Source organism: Gavialis gangeticus, unplaced genomic scaffold (genome assembly GCF_001723915.1).
Source record: "Gavialis gangeticus isolate Ggan-Ray unplaced genomic scaffold, GavGan_comp1, whole genome shotgun sequence".
NCBI lineage: Eukaryota > Metazoa > Chordata > Crocodylia > Gavialidae > Gavialis > Gavialis gangeticus.
Window position 1 is genome coordinate 26,079,117 of NW_017729011.1, and position 9,570 is coordinate 26,088,686.

Below are 9,570 nucleotides of genomic sequence, written 5' to 3' on the forward strand. Positions count from 1 at the left end.
GGCAAAGCCTTGCCCCGTTTGCAGGCGTTTCTCAGGCCGCTTTGCCCGGAGCTCGGTGGATCCTGGCAGAGTTTATTAAAGCACATCCAAGTCCTCGGGTTTGCATTTCCATTTACAGCGTGATGTGGATGCCACAGAAGCAGATGCCTATGAATACGCTAGAACAGGGTTATAACATCCTCGTGTGAAGTGATTCAGTGTAATGCCTTGGCAAGCTGTTCCTTAATGGGCTGGAAGTCTTATTTTTACGATCATTGGAATGTAAAGGGTCAGAATCTTAATCTTCTAATACTGTGTTTTTAACAACATTTCCACTTTGACATATTGAAAAATCTCATCTCTTTCTGCCAACTAGCATGACAACACAATTCAAATCCATCAGTGCAGCCGTATATTCAGATATTTTAAGCATAAATCACCCTGGCTGAAATATTTTTTACTCTAGCATTTTTTAAATTCCAGCTCAAATGAAGGAGTTTCTAACTTTTATGTTTCTGATCAGAGCGTGTTGGGTACAGCCAAGGACCCCACCTGAATAATTCAGAGGCATCGGAGGGAGATTGGCAGTGGAGGCTGCAGTCCAGCCGTCAGCACAGACACCTGCTTTATGGCCCCTCGGCAGCCCGGGAAACAGGTGCTGGAGTAGAGCGGGAAGCTTGCAACTTGCTCGCAAGACTGAAATCACACGTCGCAGCACCGTGATAAGCGACACCAGAAACGGGGGGCAGCAGAAAGAGGAGACGCTGCGGTTTCTGCCACATCTCTGGGGTGGAGGATGCGTGTGGGGAGGGGAAGGTCTGTAAACAGACACTTGGCCTGGGGGCTGCTCCCCCCTGGCTCCTCTGCATGGTGCGGGGTGAGCAGAGGAGCTGACCCCTGGCTGCTGCTCCGCCCGCCAGCTCCTGAGCCGCTCGGGCAGCTTCGTGTCCCCTGCCTTGCTCAGGAGCCGGCCTCTCCCGGGGTCACGCTCCCCGTCTCCGCCAGTCCCTCGTCCCGCCGTGCTCTCCCACAGCTCGCGCCCTCGTGTCTGGCTTCTTGCTCCCCACGGGCCCGGCCCACCCAACCCGTTCTGGCGCAAGCATGTAGGCTACGACAGACTCCGGCGTCCTTCCCACGGTGCAGGAAACTTTCCCCCACCGTGGCCTCAAATTAAAGCCGGCCCCCGGGGAGCGCTGGCACTCTGCCCTCGGCCTGATCCCGACCGCGTGGGGCTCGGTGCTGCGCTCAGCGTCCCGTGGCCTCGAAGGGGACCTGAGCGCCGGCGCGGGGCTGGCACCTGGGGAGGTGAGTGGGGCACGCGGGGGCCTCCGCCGATCCCTTTTCCCTCCCCGCAGCGCCAGCTCGCTGCCATTCCCGCTGCTCGGGCCATTGTGCCTCGCATCCCATTTGGCAACATTGCATTTTATTTACCATATGTCACCCCTGCGACCGCCACGGTAAAATCCCGGGGACTCTTTGTTGCTGCTGCTGCGAGCAAGTGAGCTCGCGCTCACGCTCACCTCCATTGGGGTAGACAGGGCGGGCGGACGCTGTTGCGCCGTCTCGCAGACGTCCACACAGCGAGCTGCCAGGCCGCCCCGAAACCTGCGCTTGACCAGCGTGTGCCTTCCAGCATGCGGAGGAGCAACATCCCCTGGAGCCCCCGACACCTGCCCCGGGCACGGGAGCGTCCGATGGAGCCTGGGCCCTTTGGGACTCGGCTGCTCTCCCGCTTTGGCTACTCGGGTCTGTTGAAAATCTCCCCTTGGGGACGAGACTGATCGGCATCCGGGGTCCCTCGCACGTCCATCAGCATGGCTCGAGGGCCGGAAGATCCCCTTAGTCTGCATCAGGAGGGCTGCACCCAGCATCCAGATCTGCTGGTGGGAGAGGGGAGGGCAACCGTCTCCCGGGGGGCTGTGAGGGCCTGCGGCCATGCGGCAAGCACAGACCAGCCCCTATCTCTGCTCCGTGCGTTAGGCCTCGGGTTCGCTTAGCCAAGGCCTTCTTCCTGCTTTGTGCATGACCAAAACTGGTGTTTTTAGTTAAATGCAACAGCCTGTTTTAGCCCTTAAGTCGTGAGCTGAAGCATGGAGCTGCTGCCTGCTGGGACCTGGGCGCTGGTGGGTCTAAAGCTGCCCTGAGCCTGCCTGGGGGGGTGGCCCATAACTCAAAGGCAGAAAGAAAGCGAGGAGCTGTAACAGGGGCCCAGGTAGGGACTGGAGCCGTCTGCAAGGGGGCACGCGGCGGGGCGGGAGATCATCGTTGCAGCTGTTGCTATCACACTCCTGTAACCACCCGATTATCTCCCGCCCCGGGAGGGAGCCCTGTGAACCCCGCGTGTCAATCCGCTGAGGATCGGACTCAAAAAGCGCTCAAATTAAAGGTAAGTAATTTCCCTTTTTCCTACCTTGAAATTCCTATTGATTTCCTACCTAAATAGAAATTCTCATTGATTTCACGTCTGTTCATATTAGCGTGTTACGTTGTCACCTTTTGTTTGCCATGTTGCCTTATTCCATGTGTTTGCATGTTACCGCGCGTGTTCCCGAGGTCATACGTGTGCACGCGTGCCTCTCAGGGAAGAGGCGGCCGCCAGCGTCTCCCGCCGCAGCTTGCGGGGCCTCTGTGCCCACTGCCCCGTGCGTCTTCACTGCTGCGGACCTTAGGACTGTGCTGCTTGAGTTGCCTCGGTGTTAAACACAAATGACATTGCACCGGCGTGGCTGTGATGCCCCAAGAGGAGCTAGTGAGCTTCGTGCACAAAGGCCCTCGTGCAGCGCGTGACGCTTGGTGCAAGGCCGTGCTCTTGGGGCAGGAGCTAGCTCCCAAGCAGAAGAGCCCCGGAGCCAAGGGGCTGGAGGGCGCAGCTCCCTGCCCTCCGAGGGCCGCGCGACCAGGGGCTCTGAGCAGGACGAGTCTCAGGGTCTCCCCAGGATGGGCCTACGTGCGGGAGAGAGTCCAGCGCAGGGCAACCAAAATTATTCGGAGGCTGGGGCACATGATGCATTAGAAAAGGCTTATTTATGGGGGAACTGGGCTGACTGAGTCTGCAGAAGAGAGGACCGAGGGGGATTTGATAGCAGCCTTCACCTCCCTGCAGGGGGGCTGCAAAGAGGATGGAGCTGGGCTGGTCTCAGTGGGGGCAGGTACAGGACAAGGAGCAATGGGCTCCGGCTGCAGCAAGGGAAGTTGAGGCTGGATATTAAGAAAAAACTCTCTCACGAGGAGGGTGGTGAAGCACTGGGACAGGCTCCCCAGAGAGGCGGTGGACCCTCCATCCTTGGAGCTGCTGAAGACCCAGGCAGACAAAGCCTTGCCCGGGATGATGTATCTGGGGCTGGTCCTGCTCTGAGCAGGGGGATGGACTGGATGCGACTCCTGACAGCTGTATGATGAGTGAAGCCAGGGTCTGTCCCTCTGCCCCCAGAGAAACCCTGGCCCACCCGGCGGCCCGGCCCCTCCTGGGAAAGCTGCTCAGCCCCCGGCCGCAGAGACCGTCACCTTGACACCTCTGCCCGCGCCAGCCACGTGCAATCAGGCGGCTCCTGCCACGGCCTCCTCCAGCTTCTCAGGGGTTATTTTTCTAACACGCTGTCTCGTGAAAGCGGCTTTCGTTCAGAAACCCTGGTGCTAACCGTCTGCTGCGGTCTTCACAGCTCCGCCGGTCAGACAAGTATCTCCCCCCCGTCCCTGGTGTCCTTTATTTCTCACACCCCACTGAACATGCACTGCAGTTCCCAGACCTCTGACCTAGTTGTCAAGGTGATGGGTGCTGTTATCCTAAAGTAGTTATTTCACATAGTGGTATTTTGTCCCTGGCTTTTATTGAAATCTAGAAGAGAGGCCAATTATCTCCCTAATGTTTTGCACAGCTCTCCTCTCCCTTTTAAATGGGAATTAATGACAAATGGCTGAGGCGGAGGGCTGGTCTCACCCTGAAGATGCTCAGGTGCCCTGTTTTCTCAGACGCGTTGCAGCTGGGGCTCTGCCGCCGGCGCGGGGCTTTGCTGATGCAGTGCTTATGGTTGGCAACGGACCCACCTCTGGGGTTTTTCATCCTGGAAGTCAAAGGAAAACAAAAAACGGGGGCGGAGGAAGAAATCCTGACCTTCCCTGCAAAGGAACAACCGTTACATTTGTAAATGCGAGCACCTCTGATAAGAAACGGAGTCTGGGTCCCGTGGCTGCCAGTAGCAGCGAGGCCGTTGCGGTGGCTGCAAGCTGGCCCCTGCGTTTTGTGCAGCCCCGTGCACCGGCCCCAGGAACAAACTTGTAAACGCCCGGGCATCTTCGGGGGAGTCATCGGGGCCGCTCCAAGGAGAGGTGCTCTCCTGTCCTCTCCTCGAGGTGGTGGGACCAGTTGATCCCACCGCTCGCGCAGGCGAGCCGGGCCGAAGCTTTGCTTGTCGAAGCGGCGTCAGGCTCGGCTTGGCTTTGTTACAAGCCTGTCTCCGACCCCGCGGGGCTGCAGCTGCATAAATAAAGGATCTTTCCTGAGCTGGGATCCTTTCCCCTGTAGCGTTACTACCGAGGTGATGCATCTGCGTGGATCAGGAATTGATGTGGTATGAGCTGGAGCGGCTCTTCTGCCTTCAAGCCTGCATTACCCCGTCAAAAACAGGAGTTTTGCTGGCACCTGATAAGTCACAGAAACCAGTCAGATCAATGCTCAGGAGATGCTGCGTTTGAGCACAATCGGTCTTGGCAGCGACTTGATCTGCCTGTAATGGGCTGGCACGGACCTGCAGGTTTCCTTTTCGCGGGGCCCACACGCGTTGCTCGGGCGCAGATATGAATGTGAACGAGGGCACCTCTCCCCTCGCTCCAGCCCCCCACGAGCCACAACATTAACCTGCGGGTTGCAGAGACGGCTTAACCACAACCCAGGTCGTTTCCCCACGGCCAAGCACGGGGTGCGCGGGGCATCCTGAGGGCTGGACTCGTGCCTGGCCTCCACAGCGAGGAAGCCTCCAACTGCAGAGGGTCACGGCCGCCAGAAGGAGCTCAGGCCACGTGCGGTCAAAGAGGTGGCTGCTGGCAGGGATGCTCATGGCTCTGGAGATGCATCATGCCGGCGACACGTGTGCTGGTTGCTTAGGGGTGAGGCTCCAGCCCCTCCACGCGTGCTCACAGGGGTGCTCAGCCCCAGGGTGCAGGGCGGGCTGTCCGCGAGCGATACGGCGAGCGGGGATCAGGCTCCCGGTGCGTGTCAGTGGCCCGGTGGAAGCGAGAAGCTAACGCATCCCAGCCCTTTTGCTTTGCTGCGGAGATGGCCACGTGTCCTCGGCCCTGACCGCGTGGGCTGTGGGGGCTAGGCCGGGCAGCGGGCAAGCTGCTCTTTTCACAGCGAGAAACGCTCCCCTCTAATTAGCTGGCCAGTCCAGCTCAGCAGCCGACCTGCCCCTGCATCAACCAGCTGCCAGGGGAGCGGGAAGGAGGGGGCGCGGTAGAAAAGCAGAGCGCGCCAGGGAAGCAGAAGCGTGGCCATGCATTCGCACCTCCGTTTTCACCTCCCGATGTTACTAAAAGGAGCGTGCATCGCAGCGCTGGTGGGAGCAGGCGGCGGGGGTGCAATGGGATGTTTGTTCCCACGGTGAAGGAGGCGAGACAGAAAAGCAGGTGGATTTATAAGCTGCAGCCTTGTGCGTGCGCCAAGACAGCGGTGGCCATAGGCACTGTCTCCCGCCGTCGCAGCCGCCGGCAAAGGCAGGTGCAGAGGTGGATCACCGCCGTCCTCCGATGCAGGTGAGACTGGGCCCCAAGCGAAATGCCAGGCCAGACCCAGCTCTCACGTGAGGAGCCGGCCAGCACCCGGCGCTTCCTGACACGGCGTGGCTTGCGGTGGTGCTTTCCTCTCCCGTCGGACCCCCTGACACCATCCGTCGCTGCGATCGCTCATCCCCTCCTCGTTCGCCCCTGCCGGCTATGCCTAAAGAGAAGCAGCATCGCGCTTCTTGGAGGCCTCGAAACATGTGCAGCGTTGTGCCCGTCCCACACCGATTGTCAGGATCCCAAGAATTAGCAATCCCCTTTCAGTGGCCTTCCACCTGCCAGAGCCACGCACGCGGCGCCCGGGCTCGGTCTGGATGCCCGGCCCTCCCGGTGCTCTGCAGGGCTGGGGGAAGGACTCGTGTGCCGCTATCATCCTTGCTACTGAGGCCGCGGTGTCTCCTTAGGCAGCGTAAACACTCAGCTTGGGAAGAGCTGGAGGAAGCTGGAGGATTATGGAAGAAGCTCCTGGGCCTGGCACTGCCTCCGAGCCTGCCCACGCGTGGCCCGGCGACACCCCTGGAGCCCATCCGTGCGGCGCGGCGTGGGGACGCGGCAGCCCCGCGCACCTGCCCGTTGTTTGTCTTGTTGTGTTGTGAATAAAGAGGCAGCCTTTAACTTCCAGCAAATGCTGTGGTTCGGTTAATGTCTGGGTAACAGGGGGAGCGGATGGGGGCATGCCAATGTTAATGTGCGAACAGCTCATTTACAGCTCCGGCATGCTTTATGACATCAAAAGAGCATTGAGAGAATGCTTGGGATAATGTTAATTAGGGCTCAGAAATAAATGCTTTGCTTCCTCATTAATTGTTATCACTTTGTTGTGCTCATTAGAAAGTGATTCCTAGCAAAGAGCTGCAAAAGGTTGTGAAATTCAGAACGTGCCGCAGCGTTCGTCGTCGCCGCCAGGAAGCCCCCGCCTCCCGCTCCGGGGTCAGGGGCCGCCGAGCTCACCCCCAACCTGGCACCAGAGGCTGGTGTGGAAAGGGGCTCGCCAGGACCAAGCCAGGCAGCTGCCAGCCCCGGCGGAGAGGGCCCGTTGCAGGTCCTCCAGGGCAGCCCCCGGGCGCAGCTCAGAGCCCCTCAATCCCTTGACCCTGCCGGTCGTGAGACCAGCAAGCAGGCAAAGACCTGGAGGCGTCTCACCCGTGCATTTCCTCGCACGTGCAAGAGGCCAGTGCAACCGCACAGCCGAGCGCCGCTCTCGGGATGCCGGGCTGGCGGGTCAGGGCCCCGAGGAGTGAGGGCCGGAGCAGGGCGAGTCCCAGGCATCCCATTCGGGACAGGCCCTGCCTGCTGGCATGCAGACCTATCTCCCCCCCCGGGTGTGGGTGGGCACGGAGACTCCCCCAGCCCCTGCAACCTGCCCTGGGCAGGGCAGCTCGGAGGGTGCTCGGGGTCTTCACAAAACCATCCTTTCTTTACGCAGCTGGAAGCATGTGCCCAGCACAGAACAGCCCCTAAAAACACGGGTGCAACGTTGCATTTCTGTGATGACATCAGAGGCGCGGCCGTGAGGTCACTCGCTCAGCCTCACAACTCCACCGCGGGTCCCAGTGTGGGGAGGAATGGACTACGACGGGCAAAGGGTGGCTCCTATCAGCCACGTTCGTAGCACGCAGCAAATTAGAAATGGTGACTTCTTCAACCGTTTCCGTCCGCTTAATTCCCTTAAATATCTCAGGTATTTTGAAGGTACGCAGAGGCTATTAAAAATGATAGATACACCAGGTGGTATCTTTATGGTCACCTTCTTCTCAGTATGGCGACGGCGCTGTAATTGCCACGAGGTTTTTTGGAAATATGAACATAAATGGGGGGAAAAGATCTATGGATTTGGAGGTGCGTTTGATTTTGCTTTGCTGAGCCCTAAGTCCATATCAAGCGTGGTCTGTTCTCTCCTTTCAGCACTGGGAGTCATGTGTTGAGCGGAGATGTAGTGATTACACAAACACAGGAGAGCCATTTAGTACTTTTGAAACAGTTCTTTGCAGGATTTTTTCAGAAGATTAAAGATTTTTTCCGTGCCTGTTCCCAGAAGAATGCCATCCACCATCTCAATTAAACAGCTGGGTGAGGAACAATCCTCCTTTCTGTAAAGTTTTCTTGTCTCAGTCATTTCTGCAAGTTGTGCGCACATAAAAAAAATACACTTTGGAAAATTGAATAATAAAACTGTAGTGTAAATCCTTTAAAAAGAGATCAAAGGCCCACATGCTAATAAGGCTGGGATGGGAATAAAATTCAGGCTCTTTTGGTGAAATAGAATAAAAATAAAGACAGCCCACAAAGAGAATAACAAATTAAAAACAAGTTTAAAAAGAGCAACAAAGAGAAAAGGGATTCAAAACAACTGAAGGGAAAAAACCTTAAAGGAAAGACAAACAGCTTTCATGTCGTCGGAGAATTCACAGCCCTCGGTTTAGATCTCCAAAGAACTCTGATCTCGAATGTTTCTCTCCAGATTGACCCAGGGTTTTCAGTACTTTTTAACGAAGGACCCGATCCCCCCGGGACTGACTCTACCTAGATTCGGTGGAGCGTGCGTGCATTGGGAGTCACTTGTGCACAGGACGGGATCCCAGGCATGGACGTGCTCCCCAGTGTCCATTCGGCACGTGGAATTGTTTCGGGAGCCTTTCCATGACGAACATTTGCTTTGAAAAGGGATTTATCATTGCATTTTTCCTGCTGAATTTTCAGTCATTTTTGGCAAGCACCAGCCTACTTAGGAAAACCCCCCGACAAACAATGCACGCAAAGGCGAGGTGGCATGTTCTTTCTCCAAGCCATAAATCACCCCCTCGGCGATACATCCGGGAAGTTTATGCTAGCTGGCATCGGGACCATGTTTTAAACCGCACTGGTTTCCTCCCATGAGCATCAAAGAGCAGGCGCTAGCCTCCTGGCTGGGCACCTTGCCGTGCCTGCCTGCAGCTCTCCAGGCATGCACCTCTGCTCTCCTCTCTTGCACGCGGCCCATGACATGGCCACGGCCACGGCCACGGCCACTGCTGCGCGGAGGGAACAAGCCAGTGTGCCCCTGAATGGGGGTGCCCTGGAGGAGGGGGCACACTTCACTTGCCAGCATCCCTGGGGCGAAATTGTGAGTCTGCCTCCACAGAGATTTCCATCCTGGAGGCCTGGGCACGGAGGCAGAGGGCCCATTTGAAGGGGCCACATGAAAGAGGACTAGCTCAGTCCGAGACTCATCAGTCTTGCTGCTCTGGGTCCATCGTAATCCCTCTCCCCCCTGTGCCCTGGGGACAATACTTGACGGGGGGAAAGCATAGCAGTAACGCCCAGAGCCCCACACACGCAGGCAGCTCAGCCCCAGGCAGGGCTGGAGTGGCGCTGGCATCGTCCGTGCCCGTGCGGCTAACCCAGGGCAGGTGGAGACGAAGGGGAGAGCATGGATCTGATCCCAAGCAGCTGCCGGAGCGGGGCAGTGGTGCTGGGCTCTGGCACGCGATGGCATCCAGCACGCAGGGGCAGGCTGTCACGTGGCAGCGTGGGCAGTGCCTCTCAGCCGGCCGAGGTGTCCTCCGTGCCGCAGGCCCCAACAGCCAGGCACCGGCTTAGAGAGAGATATATATACCCCTGCAAAAACGTTAGTGCCCCGGGGGTCTGGGGAGCAGGCAGAGGAGGAGGGGAGCCCAGCAGAGGGGCTATTGCTTGCAGGGCATCAAGAACACACACCAGCTTGTTACACTTACCCCTCCATAAAAAATCTTCTAAGTGCCTAATTAACAGTTTAGGTAGAAATAAAAACATAATGAGAAAAACAATCTGGTTGCAAAAAAAAAAAAAAAAAGGGGG